Source organism: Passer domesticus, chromosome 2 (assembly GCF_036417665.1).
Source record: "Passer domesticus isolate bPasDom1 chromosome 2, bPasDom1.hap1, whole genome shotgun sequence".
Classification (NCBI taxonomy): Eukaryota; Metazoa; Chordata; class Aves; order Passeriformes; family Passeridae; genus Passer; species Passer domesticus.
In genome coordinates, this window is record NC_087475.1 from 48,227,179 (window position 1) to 48,250,753 (window position 23,575).

Consider the following 23,575-nt stretch of genomic DNA (forward strand, 5'->3'; position numbering starts at 1 on the left):
TCATTTACATTGCAGTTCTATTCACAGCAACTCATTTCATTGTGCTATTAAATCCTCTAAAGACTAGATACTAGATACTCTCTGTGTACAGGAAAACCTGAAAAAATTGTTTGTACATTTTATATAATATATACACATATATATTGGCCAATATTTTTTTGGTTTTAAAGAAAATCTGCAGCTGCTACTCAAGATGTTTTGTAATATGATGGCATATGTCTCCTATCTTCTATTATTTCCTTCCACCTCCTTTGCTTCTTGTCAAACTGTAATTTTAAGTGTTTTTCTTCTCTCTCACTCCATAATTTTATTATTATCGCAGACTGTTAAGTAATGTGGAAGGATGAAAAAGAGCTTAAAACAAGTACATATATTCACAATTGAACAATATACATATATTCACAATTTTAGAACACTAATTAGTTTAAATTGTCACTTTAAAGTGCATATTTCCTGGAAAGTATGTCACTGAAAAATTCTCCATTCTTTCAGCATTAAAATGAAATTCATAATTTTTCATGTATACATGTTCAATAAAATTAGTGCTAATAATTTCAGAAATGCTTATTTCTGGATTTTTTTTTACAGTTCAAATTAATGTATTATAATAAAAGATTACTACACGAAATAAAATTTGAAGTTCCAGTTTGTTACTTACACTAAATTCAGAGCACAACTGAACATTCCTAAATTAGCTCTTAGAAAAGGAACAGGGATTTTTCTTATGAAATCTAAAGTCCAGAGGATCAGTGAAACAATGAACATAAAAGATCATGCCCTCTTATATAGTATAGAATCACAAAGGGCATCTCCTAAACATTCTTGTCTCACTGACTGGAGAGGATATTGACATTTTTTAATGAAGCAGTTCCAAAATGCAGTAAATTTAATTTTGAGTGTCAGTTTACTTTCTCCCTAATATTTATAGGCAATTTAACTTCTCATAGACACACTTATTTTCTCCAAGCTGGAAAATAAAAAAAAAAACATTCTTTACTAGTTTCACTCTCTCCTCTCATCTCATTTGCAACAGAAAAAGGCTGTTGCTTACAGCCTCGTGGTCAGGTAAATCCAGGCCTCTGGCTTCACATTGCTCTGTTGTGGGAATTTGGGAAGAATAAGACTGACAGGTTTTAAAAAGGATGGATAACATCCTGATGTGAAGCACAACACAATATCTCCTTACAGTGCTTTTGGGATCTTTCACACCTAACTTGTTTAGTGGGATCATGCTAGAATATGTGAGTTACAATCCTGCAGGTGTGATCAGTAAAGGCCAATTTCCAGTTTGTGAAGCAGTGTTTGGATTATATCAGGAATAAATTGAACAGTGTAGCTCATGCCCTTAGTGGAAACACAGACACTGAAATCATCCTGGCAGAAATGCAGGAACCTTCAAGGTTGACTGGTGGTCTCAGCTGCCATAAAGAAAACAGTTTGAACCTAAATTCTTTTGCAGATTTTAGCCTTAAATTAAGACTTACTGTCAGCTTTCCTCTCTTGCATTCTTTCCCTCAGATCACTCTTTTCTCTGGCTCATTATCTTTCCACCTTCCCTCAGGCAGCAATCTATCAAAGTAAAGCTTTAGTCTGAAAATGCTGCAGAGCCTCCAAATATCAGTAGTTTTCTGGGAGGGCCCCAGAAGAGAAATTTAGTTTGTTAAAATGCATATGGAGAGATTGAAATCTGTGAGATATTATATCTCTGTTAATTTGTTCCATCCCTGAAAGATGCGGCTATTGCAGGCATAAAATCTTGGTTTATAAAAGCTCTGTTACTTATAAAAGTGCCAACTACTGAATAAAAAAATCTATGGTCCTTGAAGAAAAATGACAGGCACTATGGAATACAGGAATTTTCAGGGATTGTAACCCCTTCTCCAATACATACAATACCAAATGGTTTTGCCCCTACATGTTTAACAATGCTGCTCTCTGCCTCCACATCACTTATATTAGGCAGCCTTTCTGGTCATCAGCTGCAAAATAATTATGGTCAGAATTTTATAATATATGCTCCTTCTTCTTTTAACAGTCTTGCTAACCTGACTATCTCAGAAAAGCCAGAACCCATCTCCAGAGAAAGAATATAGAACTACAGGCTCTCAGATGGAAGTAATACAAACCAGGTTCAGAACAAATAAACTTTTACTGACCTGTTGAATGGGTAGTATATCTTCAGAAATCAGTTGAGGTGAAACTAGATTAAATCTGCAACATTCCTAGGAGACATATTCCTGGAAGAGGTATTTGCCCTGCTCTTCTTCTTTCATGGCATTCATTGATGGTCACTGTTAGAAATAGGATACTAATTCAGGCCATTCATATATCTGAAAGAGTATCCCATTCTTATGTTCTACCTTACTCTACTTCATACTTCTGTGCTTTCATATTTCAATAAAAAATTCTCATTTTTTAATTGATGTTAATGTTGCTATGGTTGCAAATTTATAGAAATATTTAAAAGGAAAATTCCAATTTTTCATACTATTTGCTTTCTTGAACATATAACTTCTTCAGTAATGTTAGGTTCCTTTTTTATAACATTATAGTTTTATAAGCATCAGTTAATCACTTTTTAAAGTAGAATAATTTGTAATACTCTGGTTATAATGATTCTTTGTTTACTGAAGTTTGGTTCTATCTTTATAAAATCAACACAGAATATTGCCTTTTTTCGTCCTTAATAATTTGTTAGTTTGAAATTTTCTAAATTAGGCTAATTTTATAATAGAACGCATTCATAGTGAAGGTTGGGTTCTAAACCTAGCCTTTGAAAAAGGCACACAAATGGAGGCAGCAAGTGAACAATGCTATCATCTGTTAGCACAGCCTAACAGGATGATATTTGTTTCTCCACTGCAGAAATCATGGAAAAGATTTGGGAACTGATTAGTAGTCAAGAGTAACAGAATTAATCTGAAATGGCTTCAGCCATCTACAATGTAATTTTCTACTTCTCAGTGGTCACATTACATATTCTTTGTAGTTTAAAGAGGAATTAGATATGTCTTATGGGCTAAGATTCAATTCATTTATTTAAATATATAATTTAGAATAAGAAGAAGCGTAAACACACCTATTTCTTTCCATTTTCTCCAAAGACCATCTAGAGTGACTAAATCAGCCATGGATGTTCGCACTCTAAAATTCTATGGGTGAGGTTTTTCTCTCCGATTTTTAATTTGATGTTCCCTGGTACCTCACAAATCTGTACACTGGGTTTTTGGGTTTATAAAGACTAAATCTACTCAAGAAAGGAACTTGTTTGAGAATCCAAGAATCAAGTTAATATATGTATGCACCATGAGACTTAATACTTAGAGGTTATTTAATGTATACATTTAGGCTAAAACAATAAAATTGAAACCTCTGTCTACAGTTACAAACTTCCAAGCCTTCAAATTAAAAACCTACATGCAAACTGCCACTGACTGTCTGTAATGATACAATATTTATGAGCATTATTCCTTGCACATGTTGACAGTGCACAAACACTGGTTAAGTCATGTCTCATCACTGTAATTGTCTGCAATACCAAAATACTTGGAAGTTTTGTTAGGTTGTATTTTTTATGAATTTTTTGTTAATAAAAAGTAGATATTTTCCTGCTGCAATACAATTGATCAATTTAAGATATGAGACAGATCACAGATTAGATGTTTCTCCTTCTTCCTATTGATTAAAAAAAAATTGCTTAGATGAAAAACTTGGAAGCAAATATGTACACTGAGAGTACAGACAGAGATAAATTTCCAAAGGTGTTTTAAAAGTTCTTTGTGGTTATTCTGAAGGTATAGTGTTTAAGCAAAAGGTGACCAAGAGAATGCATAAAGTTGGGAGGTACCACAGCAGGTCATCTGTTCCACTTCCCTTGCTCAGGCAGGATTATCCTGCTTAGTACTTTGCAAAAGATTGGGACCAGGTGGTTCTTAAATTATCTCCAGTGAAGGAAAATCCACAACCTCACTGAGCAATCTGGGCAGTGTAATTCCACATTTAGAGCAAAGTTCTTTCTTATATTCAGATGGAACTTCCTGTGTATCAATTTCTGCCATTACTCATTGTCCTATTGTTTGGTAGAATCAGGAAAAACCTGGCTCCACTCTTTTGGCAATCTCCCTTCAGATACTTATAGATATTGTCAAGGTTCCCTTTCAGTCTTCTCAGGGCTGAGCTCTCATAAGAGAGGTGGTCCCCCATGCCTCCCCTAAACATCTTTTCCCATAAACATTTAGACCTCTGCTGGCCTCATTCCAGGAGCATTGCAAATACTTTTGTTTAATGTTTTTAAGAGCTTTGGAAAACTATTCATTTTTTTCTAAATGTTGTTTAGCAAAACCACAATGTTCTGTGGAAAAGGAACTGCCAGTTTTGTAAGGAATGGAGTTCTTGATCAGGATGGGGAAAATTGTATTTATTCCCATATTTATTTTTATTGTCTTCCTTTAAATACCCCTCTAGTTTCAGTGCATCTAAGACTGATGATGGTACTCTTCCTTAAGAAGAAGGAAAGTTAGGGTGGGACATGAGCTTTTGGAGCTCTTCACCAAGGCAATGATGATGATAGTGACGGTGATGCTTTCTTTCTCATCCTATGGTCTTTTTAGAACAATTTTTCATACTTTGAATCATCCACTATGCATTTTTTTATTCACTGGCCTACAGTTCAATGTTATACCAGAATTTTCATGTTACATTTTATGCTGTTTTTTTATTTTTCCTTTGTCCTTTGTAAAAGGACTAAATTTACCCAGGTCTTGAAGTTGCATTCCTTTAAAAAAATCATTCACTGTTGACGATTAGTTAGTAGCCCTGAAATTTCTGTTTTCACACTGCTCCCATTCTTGTGAAGCATCTGCAGTTATTCTGTGATTGCGCTCCTGCACATTACATCATTTTCCTGGGGTCACTCTGCACTACACAGAAGAGTTGTGTTTCATTATCAATTAATTACATAACAATATCAAAATATATAACACTGTGCTACACCACACAATAATTCAAAGCTAAGTAAAACTAAAACCATGTAAACAAAAATCCTTAGTCTTCTGTTGGTAAGAAATTGGCCTTAAAGATAAGAAGAAAAAAATAAAAAAACTTCAGGCTCTTTCACAAATTTGGCAAATCAGAGCTGATATTTTTTTTTTCAGAATCTGCAGCTAAATACAAATGTCTGATCTGCTACAACTAATAGCAACATACATTTACCAGTCTGCAGAAATAAACCAGCTCCCCATAGTTTTATTCAAAGCTGCTTTTCTTAGAAGATTTAAATACCAAACAAATCTCTCTATCTCCACCATTCTCCCCCCTGCCCACAACATCAGCACCAAAGTAATGTGGCATATATTTTTCTTCTCTAGACATGTAAGAGGCAACCTAAAAAATTGCTTATACTTTTTCTCTCTTTGTGGTTTGCATTATTTTTTGCCTTTTGACATTCTCTGTTTTACTGCTACAAACTGAATCTTCTTCTATACCTATTGTATTACTATACACTCTCTATGTATACAAAGATGCCTTGTGAAAGAGGTTTTGGAAGACAGATACCTTGCTTACTTCATCCCTCCATAGAGGATCAATGATTTCAAGATTTTTTGTTATTGTTTTATATTTAATACTGCAACCAGAAGGAGTTATAAAAATGCTATGGTTTTTATGCCTTTCTCAGTCCAGAAAAGAAAACATCGAAATAGATTTTGTATACATACATCTGTGAAATAAAACAGAAAAAGAAAAAAAATTGTGGCACTTTGAAAGTGTTTCCTGGGACTTAGGAATTGTTTTGGCAGTTAATGAAAACTTACAAAGTAAGCTGATCTCCTTTGATTTTCTGACAGAAGTAATCTTCTGAAACAGCTGTTGTAATAATTTAAAATTGTCTCCTCTAGTTTAGTGTTCCAAACCAGACCAATGTGCACCACAAGATTGAACACAACAGCATTCTTTGACTTTTAGGCCCCAGAAGGCAGCTAATGCTTGTAATGCATAATGCTGGGCTTAGTCCAAGTTGTATTAGCAGTTTCTGCAATCCATTGATGTATGTCAGTGGAGTTCAGTCAACAGAATTCAACACACCTCTGTGCAAATAGATTCTGTTTCACCACTTCTGCTCTCCTGGGTAAGAGGGGGGCTACTGAAGAGGCTGCTACTTTTGGCTTTCTTAATTTCAGATCACCTCTAGGCAACCTAGACAATAACAGGAAAAGATAGCTTGTAAAACTGCCACATAATGTGATTTTACGGTAGCCTTTCAGTACATATCCTCACACATCACTGTACTGATGCAATGATGGCAGGAACAACAACACGGCATGAATTTCCTTTGCATTTCAGATGTTTCTCTAGTATACTCAAAAGGCTACATTTTCCGTATCCCCCTGAAATGGATTAACACCTCTTTGACACTCAGCACAGCTCAATAAAACATAAAAGGAAGTAAAAAAAAGTTTAACCTTTGTCTTCTATTCATCCTTATAGTACCATGTAATTGAACAGTGGCGTTCATAAGAGTAATGCAAGGAAACAGCTCTGCATACACTGCAGTTTTCTTCATGATTATCAAAATTTGAGAATATTTTGCCCACACTGAAGTTTTGAGCATTAAAAATGTTCATAATGATTAGAGGTTTGTATGTAAATTTCTCATCACATTAAGAAAAAGTTTCATAAAGAAAAAATTCATGGTCTCTGTTTCAAGGAAAAAATATCAGTTCAATTATATCAACAATATTCATTTATATGTGTCTTTGGGCAGACAGTCTAATTTTTTTGTCAGAAATTGCTGAAATAACATTCGCCAAAACGCAGCTATTTTGCAATTTGATTTCTTTTCTGGTCAAAGGTTATTCCCGGGGAATCTTGTTCATTCAAATGTGCAGCATGCTTTCCATATTCATAAAATAGACAAGTGCGCGCTTCCACTGAGAGTGAAAACCAATACTCCACCCTTACTGAAAGTACTGAAAAAATATTCATTTTACCATGAATTAGTCAATCTAATTCTTATGAATCCAGTTTACCTTCAGTCAAGAACAACATTATTCATTTTGATTTTATTACTCACATCAATACAAACATAAAACATTTTTTTTTTCTGAATGGCTATTTCTGAGTTGTACTAGTTGCCAAAATATTAATGAGCACAACTAAAATTGTAATTTTGTAAGTATGTATATTTACATTTTGGTTTCCATGTAAGCTAAAAGATGTCCTTTCTACTACAGTTTTTCAAAGATTTCTGCTTAGCACAAATAAATGGAATATAAACTTTTAATTAGTCAGCACGTGACATATACCTATATTTATACTTGAGCAAACATCCAGAAGACAGGGAAATATTTGAGTGTTTAAAGAACAGAGTTTAATGATCTTGAAAGTATACTGAAACCGACAAAAAAACCAAAAAAATTGGTTTTTGAAACCTCAACTATTTTGAGGCTTCTGTGTTGAAAATCCTGAACAACCCAGCAAGACCCTCCTGGTACTTCCCTGTTCACTTGTGATAGCCTGGAATGCACCATTCAATTAATGCTGCATGTACAAGAGGTTTCAATGAAACTTCTGTTCCCTGGAAAGACAAATTATAAGATAACATAAGTGAACCCAAAATACATGTATTTCACATATACTTTATAAAGTTTTCTCATATGCTGAATACTACTGTCTAAATAACAGCTAATAGCATATGATTAATCTATTACTCTAAGATTAACACAGTTTTATATCACAGTTTTGCAGATTAAAATGTGAATTACTGCACAGTGTTGATAAATTTCATATTAGCTATGAACATTGAACAGCCAATCTTATTGGAAAAATGTCAGAAAATTACTCAGTTAAAGAGATTATCATAATGAATATGTACAGCAAGTCTCTGTTTCAGCTTTTCCAATATTTTGAACTTTTGTTTTGAAAACTAGATTACACTCTTCTAAGTAGGAGAAAGTCAATAGTGTGATGAAAGGAAGACAAGAGAAAGACCAAGTTTATACACTGAGTCCTTTCTTCAGTGGTGTGATTTTTAGGCTTCTACAAAGCTTTTTCACAGATATATTTTATACAGAATTTTTTTTAAAATTTAAAATCTGAATTTTTCCCTGGAGAAAATTAGCTCTCTTTTGTGAGCATACAAAACTGTAAGAGAGCTAGGCTCATTATTTAAATACATCAACTAGTGTTCAATTAATGCAGGATGAAGGCAGACTAGGTTTATTTCTTTTTTGCTTTATTCCCTTTAGCCTGGTTTATGTCTTTTTGCTTTTTTCACTGACCATTCTGTCTGATTTTCACAAAGGACATTTTCTCTTTGATTCACTGAGGAATGTCATGATCTACTTACATTGTACTTTCCAGCTCACGCAGTTCTCACATTACATTAGCTGTCCATTGTTGAACAAGGGTTTGAGAAAAAAAGTCAGGAGAAAGGGGAGCTATAAAGGACTTTCAGCTGATGGGTCTACTTCTTAAGGATCAATCAAAAATTGCAACATTGCATATTGTTCTCTGTTTCATGTTATTTTATAGATTTCAGATGACTTTATGAATTATTTTGTTTTTCTGTTCCTAATTATTTTTCTAAATACACTCTATTGAAAGGTGATGTTCAAAATACTTCTTGTTAGAACTAAATGAATGCTAAGTAGTTCTGATGCAATTATAACTTCAGAAATAGTCTACAACACCAAAATTATTTGACCAATGGGAGCAACCAGCATATAATTTTATGTTCAAAACTACTTATTATACACCTATAGTAAGATTATGCACTATGTTTACTATTATGCACTATGTATAAATCCTTCAGCTTATAACAAAAATTCACTCAAACCATAGGACTTAATTTTTTATAACATCCAGAATGGTAAAAAGACATGTAAAAATACAGATAAGTAGGTAAACAAATAAATAAATTCAGGAACACTTTCCTATTTCTTATACAATAATTTCTCTATGAATATATTTTTTCAGACTGAGTACTTTTTTATAAATAAAGTCTGTAATGGATTGACTTTGGCCATCTGCCACACTCATACACACACACACAGAGATTCTCTCTCACTTTCCCTCCTCAACAGGTGGGGAAATGGCAATGAAAATATTTATGATCTAAGACAGACAGGGAATTCATTTACCAGATACTAACATGGGCAAAATAGACAGAACTTGAGAAGAATAAATTTAATTTACCATCAGTCAAAATGAACTGGGATGGTGAGAAACACTGACCCCTTTCTTCTCCCCCTGAAAGACCTTCTTCCCTACCTCATTCCTCTTTTTCCCAGATTTAATTCCATATTGCCATTCCTGACTCCTCTACCTTCCTCCCTTCCTCACCCAAGAAGTGGAGGGGAGGATTGGAGGATGGGGTGAGAGGCTATCTCCATAACTGGTCCACTCTATTTCTCCTTCCTTCTCACACTTTTCCCCTGCTCAAGTATGAATTCTCTCCGCAGCCTGCAGTCCTCTAGGATAAGCGTATGCCTGGATGGTTTTCCATATGCTGCAGTTTCTTCAGGCATATCCCCCTGCTTTTGTGTCAGACCTTTGAACAAATCGCCCAACTTGTGTAGGAAAATATAATCAATAAGGATTTAATTCAACCTAGATACATGTCACAGATGTTCTCTCTCATCAGAAAAAAACAAAAGGAATGATAACGTAATCATAATTTCATCCTAGGGTTAGGAAATCTCCCTTTCAAAACAGTTTTTACTACCTTAATTTTAAGTTAAGATTCCTTCAAAGTGAAAACACCACAATTACTAAAATGCATCAAGATATTGTGTATGTATATACATATACATGTCCATATATATACATATACACGTGTGTGTGTGTGTAAATATATATATATATATATATACACACATAGCATTTATGTAAACCCCTCTACATTTAAAAAACCTCTAAAAAATAGTGTCTGGAATTACCAGGCAGTATATCATATTGTTTTTATGTTATTAATAAAGTTAAATAGGCAAATAAATGTCTGTGAGACTGAAATGCAATTTACCATATTAGTCAAATGCAGAATTTCTTCTGAACAAATTTTAATCTTGGTTTACTGTCAGCAATGAAACTCAACTTATTAAAACTTGTCTTTTCAACTAATGTAAACTTTGAGGCAGTTTCACAGGTCATTAAATTTTGTGCTAATTTACAGAAAGTAAAATGCGAACTACGTTTCATACTTTTCTGCTTTCATATTCTTAATAAGGGTCATGAATATTATTGTGAACAGACTGAATAGATTTCATACATGTATCCCTATTAAGTGCTCCTTCCAAAAAGAGGATTAATCTCAAGTATGGCTTTGTTATTTAGTTAGTTTTATTCAAAGCAGATTCCACAGGGCATTTTAATGAGAACAAAATGTACAGCGAGTCACATACACAAATTGATGTACAAACGTTTTGAATTTAGATGCAATTACTATTAGGCACTTAAGTTTTTTCTATATCACACAAAAGATAAGTCAGAAAACACACTATTTAAAGATTCATATCCATAGAAAATCTTCATCAGATGACTGTAACTACTTGTCAAATAGCTACTAGTTAAATAACTGGGAAAAAAAATAAGTCTTGAGGATATAATCTTTGCAAAGTAATTAAAAAATAAAATTAAATGCTTCTGATCAATATAAATCTTTCTTCAGCGGTGTTTCTATCTTTATCAGGCAAAGGAGGTTTAACTCAACTATATTCCTGATTGGCCAAAGCCCTTTTCTAGCAACTTAACAGTTTTCCCTAATTAGTATTAAATAGCTCAAGCCAAGAGGTCAATAAGAATTTTCATACTGTTGGCATCCATAAGATCTTTAGCAAACAGGAAAATGGACAGTGGTTTAAATTGACAGTAACCAGAACTGCTAGGCTAAGATGGTTGTGATCAGCAACATCAAGTCCAGATGGACAGCAGTCACTAACGATGTGTCCCAGCAATCAGTAGTTCAGCACTGTTTCCCCTCAGTGACAGGGGAAAAGTGCACCCTCAGCAAGACTGTAGGCTCTACAAAATTCAGTCTAGGTATGTCAGATGGGCATGTTGCCATTTAGAAGGCCCTGAACAGGCTAGGAAAATGGGCTAACAGCATCGTGAAGTCCAGCAACAGGAAATGCCATGCACTGCCCCTAGAAAGGAACAACCTATAGGCACACATAGTACTCAAAACTGTAACTCACTCATATCTGGTCAGAGTTTGTTATATATAGAAACATATTATTCATTTAACTTATGACCAATCTGTTGAAATCATCTAATGAAACTACAGAGCTGAAGAATATGAAAGTGCAATTGCAGTCTTAGAATCACACAATTGTAGGAGGTTTTGCATTGGAAGAGACCTGAAAGATCATCTATTTCACCCCCCTTTGCAGTAACATCTTCCAAAAGATCAGGTTATCCAACACCACATCCAACCTACCTACATCACTAACAGTGATGGGGCATCCAAAACTTTTCTGGACAATCTGTCTCAGTGTCTCACCACCTTCATAAAAAAAATTTCTGTTTGTCCAATCTAAAGATTTTTCAGCTTAAAACCATTGCCTCTTGTCCTGTTACTATAGACTCTGATGAAAAGTTTTTCTTCATCTTTCTTTAACCCTTTTAAGTACTGAAAGGACACCATAAGTTCTCCCCGGAGTCTTTTTTTTTCCAGGCTAAAAAAAATGAAATGTACTGTACATACTGCATTACAGATATTGTTTCTAGTAATCATAGAAGTTTTTCAAGAGGAAATAATCTGCTTGAATTAAATAAACAAACATGAATTCTAATACAAATTAAATAACAGAATTTCAAAAGCAACAAAAATATTAGTTACTGTCCATTAGGAAAGAAAAGCAAAAGTAAAAATTTTAGTTAAAAACTCTTTTTCAGTCCAATTTTTATAATACTTTGAAAATAAAATAATGTTGTAACAGAATGTGATACAAAGAGCTTAACAAAATTCCTGTGCTTTGGACATAGGCAAATTTCATATCTATTTCAACATTCTTTTTCAGTTGTCATTCAGAAAGAAATTTAATCTGGCCTGATGACAATGTGAGTGAAACAATAGAAACAGATTAGGCATTTTAGAATTGGCATTGGGAAAAATCAGTTATGGTGATGTGATCATGAAAATGTCAAATCGTATTTTATAACATTGGAAAAAAATCTGAACGCACTGTAACATATGCAGGTGAATGACATACTCAAGGGTAGACAACCAAGTGGTACTAGTGGTTTTTGTTTTGTTTTGTTTTTTTTTTTTTTTTTGTTTGTTTTTTTTTTTTTTTTTTTTTTGTTTTTTTGGGTTTTTTTTAATTCAGTGAAACTGTAACCAATTATGTCAGCTGAACCCCACGATTTCTTTTTACAGATTGCAATATGACTTTGGGTGGGTTAATTCTGAATGTAAACCACTCTGCTTTTAAAACATGCCTGTATTTCCAGTTTCAGTTCATATGTTTTAATATGAAACCATCAGATTTTTCTTCACCACATTAAAATACTTGTTATTTAGTGTTAGTACATTTTCCCAAGACCACTTTGCAGATACATAAAATCACTGAAATGAAATGTGCTTATTTTTTCAGTTTCTAAAATAGAAAAAAAAAAGAGAAAAAGAAAAATTGAAAGAGAAAGAAAAAGTTAATTTAACTCAAGAAGCTAAATTGGCTGAAAAAATACATAATTTAAAACAGGATTTAAAAATCTGAATTATTGTTAAGTGTAAATTTCATTTTGTTGTATTTTGTCTGCTGTTACTATCACCTTGTTTGATTTCAGAACCTCTTACTTCAAAACATACCTACCAATATACTTGTGAACGTGAAAGTCACCCTTTCTAAAGACAGGACAAATTTCAAACAATTTGTAAGAGAATAATGGACCATTACTTCCTCATAAACTTGCTAATTACAAAAGGACTGAGATCTATAGCTACCATGCACGATGTACTGTCAAAACGATGGATTTGACTTTGATAACACCTCATAGAAGTCAGAAACTTTTTGTCCATATATTTAAATTAGTACCCAGGTGGCATACTTCTGTTTCTAAAATGTAGCTATTTCTAGCCTTGGGGAAGGCAATGAGCTGTCCAGCACTTAATTTTTTTCTTTTTTTTTTGCTTCCATCAGCACAAATGCACAGCATGAACAGGCATATCTGAAGCAACATGAGTTTATTATCTCTGATTATTCATATCAAGCAGTTTTTTGCATTTATGTTTCTCAGTCTGTTGCTGTATTTTCTTGTCATCTGAAATCTAGATTTATGAAATCTGAAATATATGGAAAATATTAGTTCCAAGGTTTGGTTTAAAATAAGAAAAACTCTCTGCTCTCACTATAGATGGGATGAATGGTATTGACTGTTGCCCTGGTAAGTCTGCCACCAAGGGAGAACGTGGGCACTCTTCTGGCTGTATTCCCTTTGGCAGTCAGTTTTGACAGTGGCATACTCCTTTCTGACATGTGGAAGCTGTTCTAGGAAATAAGGGATTCAAACTTCTCCATGAAACGTAAACTTTCTGTATGTCTTAAAGTATCATGAACTTCTGAGTTATGAATATATTATGGAAAAACTTAGGCAATCTCTGTACTCCACATCTAGTCTTTTTAAAACAGATATAATATGGAATTAAAGAGAAAAATTGAAAGAAAAGAGATATCTGCACTTCCTCATCCTGGAGGAAGAAAGAATGCGGTAATTGTACACAGGGTCTATATAGAGACAACTTGAAAAGTTAAGGAAAAATACCTCCTCCCACATAGTCATTGAGTAGACTGTATGTTTAGTTTCTGCCCTCTATCCCCCACTGCAGCATAAAAACATCCTTGTAATATTAACACTGTCCTCAGCACAGAACCAAAACCGTGCTATGCACAACCTTCTCTAAAGAAAATTAACCCGGTTCCAGCCAGACCCACCACAAGTGAAGGATATTTTCAGGGAAAGAGGTAATTTAGAATATGATTTAGTGGTGAACTTTATACATTTATGGCAGTAGAATAAATGATCAAGTCATTTCTCCAGTGTCTGCAACAAAAATAAAAATAGTGTTGCAGGGGAAAACAGAGGATTTTTTTTTTTTAATTTTAATTTCAGAAAATATTGTTGACTTCATTAGAAGGGTTTTAAGCTAGGATGGCTAGGGAGAACACTGTTACCAGCAGTGCTGCAAGAAAGTGATGGACAGAACTGCTGAGGCAAAAACATGGGGTGGCATTGAGAAAAGGGATCAAAAAGTCAACACAATTGAGACTGCAATTACATCCATCACCTGCATGTGGGCAAGGAAGTGCCTACAGGGAACTATGGAGGACAAATCCCCCAAATTATATCTGAAAACATGTAGAATGGCAAGATGCTCTGCTGAGGCCAGGTTTGCCAAGGGGGAGGAGGAGAGGTTTGTGGTGTCAAACCCTCTGGTCTGCACAAGAGCTGCCCAGGTGCAGGGGCAGGGTGAGTAGCACTGCTGGAGTATGACCAGGACAAATTGACCCTTGTTTAGCAACAAGCTCTTTTTTGAGCTATATGGGGCAGAAGGCTGATAAGAAACAGATGCTGTAGTACATCAGATAAATGTACAATCATACAGAAGGATAAAATTATTTGAGGTTCCAATAAAAACACAGAAGTGTAGCACTTTTTCACAGTTATCTTGGAAAAAAAATGACATATGAATCATTTATATTTTGAATGCATCCTGCAGAAGAGTTGTGCTACCTCTATTCCAAAAATCAATGAGGTCATGTTGGATTTTTACAGTTCTACACATTCAGTCATGAATAAAACATTTATTTTTATTTTAATAAGATCCATAAAAATGTTCATCCTATAATACTCAAGAGGTAAGTGCTTTGGGGGGTTTTATTTTGTAAATATTTGTTTTAAATTATTTATATATATATTTTTTATATATATAATTTATATATTTATTGTTTATGTATGTAATGGTAGAATGTTTCTATGTACTGGAAAGATAAACATATTGCTTGTTATTCAAAACCAGCTGTGCTGAAATATTTTTAAATCATATGACATAAATATTATATAGTTGACACAGTAGAGGTGACGTTATAGTCACATTCATTACACAGTTTTGTTTTGCTGAAGTGAGCCATTGATCTGTTTGATTGGTTTGTACATTTCTAAAGAGTGTCTCTTTTTTAGAAGTACAAATAGCTCAGCTTTAAGGCATGGATTAGCTCTTTCCTTTGTTTTGTAACTAGCTGTGTGTCTTAATGGAACAGAAAATGTCTTTCTTTTAGAAGAGTGCTGATTGAGAAAAAAATTTCACAAAATATTCAGTAAAGTTATAACATTTGAAATACGTTGTTGCATTTGTTCTTTTTCTTTCTTCCTGGTGATGCCAGAAAGCCATTTGAAAGTATTCTGCTGAACCCCAGCTTTCTGTCCAGAAAGGTAAGACACTCCAGAAGGAAGTACATTTTACCAGCCCCGGGTTACAGTTTTTTCAGCCTGAAAGATGCACGTTCATGTGTTTTTACAGCAGGCATTCACAGAAAAGATCAAAATCTAAGAGTTTGTAATAATAAAATTTGAGAATTCAATTAATTTACAACATTTAAGGGTCTACCTAGGCCATTTGAGATGACCTGGGTACCTAAGAGGGCCATGTAAGCCTAACAAACCAGAAGATGTTTGATCTTGTAGATGGACTACTGGAAGCCAGACAGGATATGATAAGACATCAAGATGAAATTCCGTTTTTTTTTTCTTATACTAAAAAGTTAGCATTAATCACGCAGTCAGGTGCCCCAAGAGGTTATACACCTGATCAAAACTCAGTTCTCCATATACAGACTTCTAAAAGCTGAGTGTAGCTGCCTAATGAGGCTTTTTATTTTTAATTGTAGTCAAGAGTTTGTAGATGTTTTACAGTTCCGTTGTTTGTTTGGAGGTTTTTTTGTGGATTATTCTTTTTTTTTTGTAAGTCTTTTTTTCCTCTTTGCAGGGAAAAGAAATCTCAAGTGAAGTTTTCTCACTCTGACTTCCCTTTCAGACACTGCAGATAACCTATAGAAATTACACTGTGAACTGTATTCCCAGATTTGAAATGTAGCTATCTATCTAAAAGACTACGAAATTAGTCTTTGCCTCAACTTCAGCATCTTGAAGAATTTTCTTAAATTTTATGCTTACTTTCCCTCTGACTTCTGTAAACATTTTATGGAATTTTGATAGTCATATTATCTGGGAGTACTCAAGATAAAACCAGAGCTAAATATTTAGGAAAGGAAATTATGACCTATAATAGATAATAATTAATGATTACATGAAATATAAATGAAGATTAATATCTTTCTGTTATGAAATTTTGGAAGTGGGGGCTGAAATTTGCTTAGTAGGTATAATCTACAAACACAATATATTAAAGGCTGTGGGGTTTTTTATTCATTTTTGTTTATTGCAATCTTTTAAAATATGTTACTTCATGTAATACATATTCTGCTCCTAAAGAGTACTACTTGTAGAAAATAAAGAAGGCTAAGCAAAATGCAGATTCTTCTTCCTTGCTCCTAAATGCAAAAAGAAAGTTTTGTTTTTCCTAGGTAGCATCTATCTGTTCAAACAAGTAAAATCTATTTTGGAAGGATGACAGGATTTTTGCATTCCTCACTACAGTGAAAAGTAGTTCCAAAAGCACTTTTGTGTCCTATACACATCCTACAAGTTTATTTCACTCTAATTCAATGACTTCGTACACTTACTGTTAATTTGAGAGGAATATCCAGACTATTAATCATTGCCTTGAGCATGATACTCTATCAAAGTAACAATGTAAGACAAAAAATTTTCTCAAAGACCTGTTGCAAAGAGAACTGAAGTGTACTTCAAATCTTGAGTCACTAATAAACGGGTGAAGCTTTTCTGAGTGAGTACTGGAAAATTACTAACTCACTTGAAATTACTTCCACTTTCTGATAAGCTAACTCTGACTGCTATCAGCAGACGTCCAACAGTTCTGCTTTCTTTGTAATAGGAAAGTCTCTAATATGAAAATTTTAATTATTTGAACAGTCTCTGAGATATATTTTACTTTAAATTTTGTCTTATTTTGAGAAACTGTGACATTTAAAATTACAATTTTCATTAAAAATGCAATGAACTGTAGGTAGTACTCAGAGCTAAATAGTACTCATTCATCTCACTTTGATCAGATGTGAAGGAGCAGGTATCTGGCCCATAATTAGAAACATTTAATTGTGCAAAGCCACACAGGAGAAGTCAAACAACTTTATTGGACATCTGAACACCACAAGAGAAAATTGCAGAATGATGTATTAAATAATGAGAGATGTAATTTGCTGTATGTCTGCTTTTGTTTCTTATAAGATGGAGTGGGCAGATTTTAGATTACTTTCTTTTAAATTTAGTAGAACAAAAACTATTGCTGGAGAAAGTCTAGAAGGGGCTAGGATAGCTGAAGATAATTTTAAAAGTGTTCCTTGTTATTTATTGTAGCCATTCACAAACATTTATTTTTTTCTCAAGATATGCAAATATAACCCCTCATACACACACACACACTCGCGCGCACACACACACATATATATATATGTATATATATGTACACAAACACACACACTTGTGAATATGATTTATCCACCTGCCCTGCTGGAGTGCTAAACTCTTTTTTATTTTTAATGTTCCATTTATAGTTCAAGCAATAGAATTTCCTTTTTAATCTGTAGTTCTTCTTCAGTGTATTCACAAGAATGAAGGTAAGGCTGAAAATTTTGATTAAGTACCTTTATAAAATATTTTTTCTGTTAATAATTAGATTACTAATACACAAAATATTGTATTATGTAGGGTAACAAGCCTTGGAGCAGACTCAAAAATTCAGAAATCAACCTTCTTGTGATCACAGCCAAGAAACTGTGGGCTTCTTCTTTCCTCCTGGGGTAACTTCCATATGCCCTCCCACAAAATGCAGGCTCCATTCAGAGGTTAGTGCTTCTTTTAGCACAGCAGGAGGTGATTGAGTCTTGCAGGTAGAGAAGAAATTAAAACATTTGCCTGGGCACAAGAAAATTATCTGGGAGGAAAAAAGCCCAAAGCTAAATTTCATTACCTGCCTTCCCCTATAGGGTCTCACACAAATCACAGATGGCTAGCATTACTTCACAGAAATTCGTGGCATGGCTGGAGGAAGGATTCAAGACTTCAGTAAGTGTTCCATGGTTCTTATTTCAATGTGTGCAGTGCACTGTTGAGCTTAGAGACCACTCAAAGATATCCAGCTTTTTGCTTGTTGTATAAAGACTCTGTAAGCCTGACTGAGGGCTCCAGGTTTCATGGTACACTATCCAAAGTTCTGTTACACCTCTCTGTATCCCATAAAGAAACATGGTTTCCTGTAAGCTATACCAAATTATCACTTTAAAGTGAGTTGTCACAGAAGTGGAGTCCAGAACCACATGTGGTCCCCAAGTCTTTCCTACAGTATATGTAGGAATGTGTTTTAGAGCAAAGATTTAAAAAAAAAATCCTGAGTTTCTGAGGAAGAAACTAGCCTTGTGTCATCAGAAAACACTAAGCACTATGATTTTTAAAATTATATGCCCAAGGCTGTAGTTTCCATCCACTTGGGATGCAGACAAGAGTCTCTCTTAAGGATAATCAACATACTCAATAGTGTGATCAGGAACAACTTGTAAATAAAAGCTAGGAACATGCTCAGAGGTCATGCCTGCCTCATTTGGGTGTCCTAGAAGATAAAACACTGTAAAAAAGTACAGGTTGGTTCCTATGACTGTCTACCTTAGATCTGTTCAAATTCCCTGACCTCGCCCCCCGCATATTTCATCTCCTCTAGCTAACCCTGTGTGCAGGAAAAATGGAAGTCCATAAGCAATGTCTGCATTGTATGAGTAGTTGACCTTGGAAAGAGCATCTCCTGAAGACATTCAGTTTCTGGCTGTACACTGATTTTATGCTGACTGAAGTTTTTTGAGCTCAGGGAGTAACAGAATTGCAATGGCTCAGTGACTGTTCAAGTTAAGCAAAAATATATGATATGAAGAAAAATCTTATTTTCCTTAAGACAGAGTTGTAGAACTTCAGGACATCAACTCCACTTAGTATTTGCTCAAAGTGAACTAGTCTTTATCAGCTCTAGCCCCATTTTGAATTTACTTTTTTTCCCTTTCCTGACAATGGAAATTATTAAATATTTAATATTTTGAAAGAGAAGGTCACTAAAAAAGGTACACACCCAAATGTTTTTTAGGAGGTCAAATGCAGGCATCCTGAGTCTGTCAAAATTCAGAGTACAATATCAGTCACTTTTGAAACTTTTGGTGTAGGAACTCTATTTTTCAGCATTGTTTTTCAGAAACTTACTTCATATTTCTTGTTAGACTATGGTTTCATTTATTTAAAAGTAAAAAAAAATTATTAACAATTAATTACTCCAAAGACTTGATTATTAATATTAAATAATTACAACTTCCACAGACCTATAAAAAATAGCCAGATTTCTTTACAACTATGAAAAAGCCACTCAAATTTATAGTTTGTTATTTAGATAGCATCTGACCCTGATCTTCAGTGCACCTTCACTAGTTTTATATGTGCAACCAGATCTACCCCTGATTTAAATCATTTATCAACAATAGAACCAGTTCAAATAAGTTCAATTACTAGAAACTGCATTATCTTCATCACTCTTTCTGTAACCTGAAACAACCATTCATGTCATAGAGTAACTATTAACTACATAGGAAGGCACTTCTTCCTCTATATTCCCCTTCCGCTCTGCTAAATCTAGATAAATTGCCATAATAAAAGCCACTAGTGAGTGAGGAAATATAGCAGTGGAAGGGAGAGGGAGAGAAACAGAAAGAAAGGAGAGCATATCTGCTCTTCTATTAGATTAATCAGGCCCTCTAAACAGATTTTAAATGCCTGTGACACGTTTTTTATTCCCAGCACAATAAAATTCTATCATGCAACTGGAACAAAACATCACTCTTGCAGCTGACAAAAAGGAAGCTACCACAAAAATCATACACAAGATATTTACAGTTAACTCATATGCTTTTTTTCCTATAATCTAGTCCAATGAATAAGTAAAATAAACCTTAATAGAAGAAACCTAAATTTCCATATGAAGCTCATGTAGGAAAAATCAATAAAACGACTATAATTTAACATCTAAAGTGGGTGGCTATAAAAGAAAACTATGTCCCTTTCAAATACAGAAGAGGTGAATGAAGAGGAAAAGATAAACAAAGGAAATTAAAAGAAGCAATCTCTCTGGCAGCTCTTTTTACATTTTTGTTGTGAGCAGACTCAGTTTAATGAACGCGTTTGTTGTGGACTCATTCTAATTGCAGTGTGCCCAGAGAAACGACATCCCGTTACTTAAAATGTTACTACACTTGTGATGATGAACAGGCTACACATTATTCTAGTAAATTTGCTTTATGCTGTTTTACTGCAGCTGAATTTGTTCTGCTGTTGTTTCAGGGATTTTGTAGGATTTCCATTAAAAACCCTATTTGTAGTCATTTATGTTGGGGATGCTGAAGGGTAAGACATACAAACTACAATTGACAGACACTTCAGTCCCTTCAGTGCTAAATGAGATTCTTGGAATTACTTTATAAAAGCCAGTATGTGCTGACAAATTAATTTATGGTGAGAAATACTCCACATTTGCAGATCAATTTAATTTTGTTGGTTGTTTGCTTCCTCAAACTTCTCCTCTCTGTTTTATGGTGAGATTGAGCTACAAAATTTGGAGCCAGGATCTTAGCTGCCTTATACTTAGTTCTGTTGAAGTCAATAGGAGTCTATTGATTGACATCAGCTGGATTTTTTTTTTGGTAGCTCTTCTAACTATGCATATATAAAAGATACTTCAACAGTATCACACCATTTCTAATATGCCTAAGGACTACTATTTTATTTCAGGCAAACTTCAACTAGATCTGCTAAAGGCTGTGATGAGGAATTCTTTTATTTCTGTAGAATATGCCTCAGTAGAAGCCTTTAAAAATACGTAAGACAAAATCATCAGGATTATTATATCTATGTTTTATCCTGCTTTGTGCGTATTTGGGATAAGTAGTCTCATTAGGATTCTTCCTGCTCTTTCTGTGACTCTTTGTACTGTACAAAGTCATTTTCTCTTAAAGCTGATGACATCAGTTGTAGCCTTCACTTCCACTTGCATTTAAGCAACCCCACAGTGCCTGATTCTCCATATTACAGACCGATCACTTCTCACTTCTAATTGTCCCCTCAGTCAGATGTAGGGTGAAACCTTCTGCGACGATATGACAATGTTATCCTTACTTCAGTGGAGTTCTCTGCTTCAGTGACCAAGAAGTCCTCAGCTGACCAGGAAATTTTTAAAAAGCAAATTTCTGTATCTTCCATTCTTGAAGTTTAGAGGGAGGAGGATGTTGGGGTCTTTTTTGGGTGTGTTTCTTTGTTTGTTTTCCTTATTCATTTAACACAAACACTTTCCTTATAGCAGGAAGGATCAAGAGAATTTTCCAACACTAAGGTGTTCAAAGGGACTAAGGAAAGAGTAAATTGGGATTAGTTTGTTACTTGGATCAAATCTAAGTTTGTTTCTTCTATGTTTCTTCCTTTAATATTAGTGAGAAAGCAGCAGCTGTATCTCAAGGTCTGAAATTTGAGACAATCCAAGGAATTACAGATTGAGCAGCCCCACCCGAATCCCTGTGAAGATGATGGAGTAAATAATCCTGAGAAAACTTCCAAGCACATTAAAAGCAAAACAATAATTGGGAGTAGTCAATATGGACTGGCAAAGGGGAAATCATACCTGCCCAGACTGGTTGCTCCCTACAGCAGAATGACTTGCTCAGTGAATGAGTTGGTGTGGTGGGTTAATCCCTGCAGGCAACTAAACTCCACACAGCCCTCTCTTACAGGGACACCACTGCCCTGCAGTCAGACGGCTGAAAGGACAAAACTGAAAAATTGAAAGGACAAAAAGAAAACTCCCCAGGGAAAGAAAAACATAACAAAACAAAACCTTGGTAAGTGATGTGAATGCTATTGCTCACATCTAGCAGACCAATGTCCAGGCACTCACAGAGCAATGTCAATTTTAGAAAAACTCTCTTTATGCCAGTGCCTTCCCATTTTTATTGCTGAACACAACATCTTATAGTATGAAATATCTCTTTGGTCAATTTGGGTCAGCTGTCTCAATTTCTTGTGCACCCCCAGTCTACTTGCTGAGGGAGCAGAATGAGAAACAGAAGTCCTTGACACTGTGAAAGAACTGCACAGCAATAGCTAAACAATCATTTAAGCTTTAGTTAAAAAATATAGCACCATGAGGACTGTTGTGAACAAAATTTACTCAGTTGCAGGCAAAACCAGTATGGGGGGAGCCCTGCTTGTTTTTCTCAAATGAGTAAGGCTTTTGACATTGTCTTACATAAAATTCCACTTAGTGGACAGTAAGATGCACTGAAAACTGCCTGAACTTCTGGGCTCAGACCATTGTGATCAGTGGCATGAACTCCATCTGGAGGCCAATAACTGCTGGTGTTTCCCAGGGACCAATACTGTGTTCAGCAATGTTGAACACATTCATTAAGGACCTAGATGGCAGGGTGCCAAAGTACACTTTCAGCAAGTTTCCAGGCACCATAAAACTCAGAGTAGTGACTGATATACTAAACAGGAAGGTTGCCATGCAGAGGGACCTGGTCAGAGTGAAGAAACAGAAATAGGAATCTCATGAAGTTCAACAGTGGGAAATGCATAGTCCTGCCATTAGGAAACAGCCTTGTGCACCAATACAGACTAGAGACAAACTATATGGGAAGCAGCTTTGCAGAGAAGGCCCTGATCTCCAGGTGGACACCAAGATGATAATGAGGCACCAATGTATCTCAGTAAAAAAGAGTTCCAAGAACCTTCTGTGTTGGACTGTGAAAAACCATTGCCAGCAGGCTGAGGGAGGGGATCCTTCCCCTCTAATCTTCTTTGGTGGGACGCAGTTGGAATATGGGGTCTAATTCCATCCTGGACAACAGAAGAAAAACAAGAACATACTATGGTGCATCCAGGAAAGAGCCATAAAGATGAACAAGAGCTTGGAAGATTTTTTTTATATGAGGAAAGGAGGAAAAGGTTTGGTTTATTCAGTCCGGAGAAGTCTCTAAGAACCAAGGGAGTGATGGTTATTATTTGTTTAAATATCTGATGAGGAAGGGTGCTGGAAAGATGTCATATACATTCAAAGCTAAACTGCGTATGTGTTGACCATGCTCTGAAGAGTGAGCTAACGTCAGACATTTTAGAGATTACCTCTGACCACAGTGATTTCATTAAATAGGGTAGATATAATTTTTCCATTGTTATGTAATTTTTTCTTTATAGTTTTAGCTATTCTAAAGTCTTTAAAATGTTTCCTTTTCCTTATAATTCTGGAATTTTTTTTTCCTTCACAAAATAAACAAAAGGTGTTTCAATAAGTTTACTTTATACATCTGTCTACAATAACCTGATGGAATTTGTGATATTCTACATGATAAATTTAAGTGCAATA

General features: G+C 34.7%; 1 long non-coding RNA gene across 2 annotated transcripts in view; it reads left to right on the forward strand.

Annotated features, from left to right (window-relative positions):
- The window catches only part of LOC135295394 (uncharacterized), a 69,365-nt gene extending 47,597 nt beyond the window's left edge, over window positions 1-21,768 (forward strand). Inside the window, exons 3-4 of one of the 2 annotated variants that reach the window (XR_010357467.1) lie at window positions 15,378-15,426; window positions 21,645-21,768. This is a non-coding gene — a long non-coding RNA (uncharacterized LOC135295394). Of the gene's footprint in view, window positions 1-15,377; window positions 15,427-15,979; window positions 16,237-21,644 lie in introns of those variants that run through there. The other variant, XR_010357466.1, reaches the window with a different exon arrangement.
- Window positions 21,769-23,575: the final 1,807 nt, after the last annotated feature.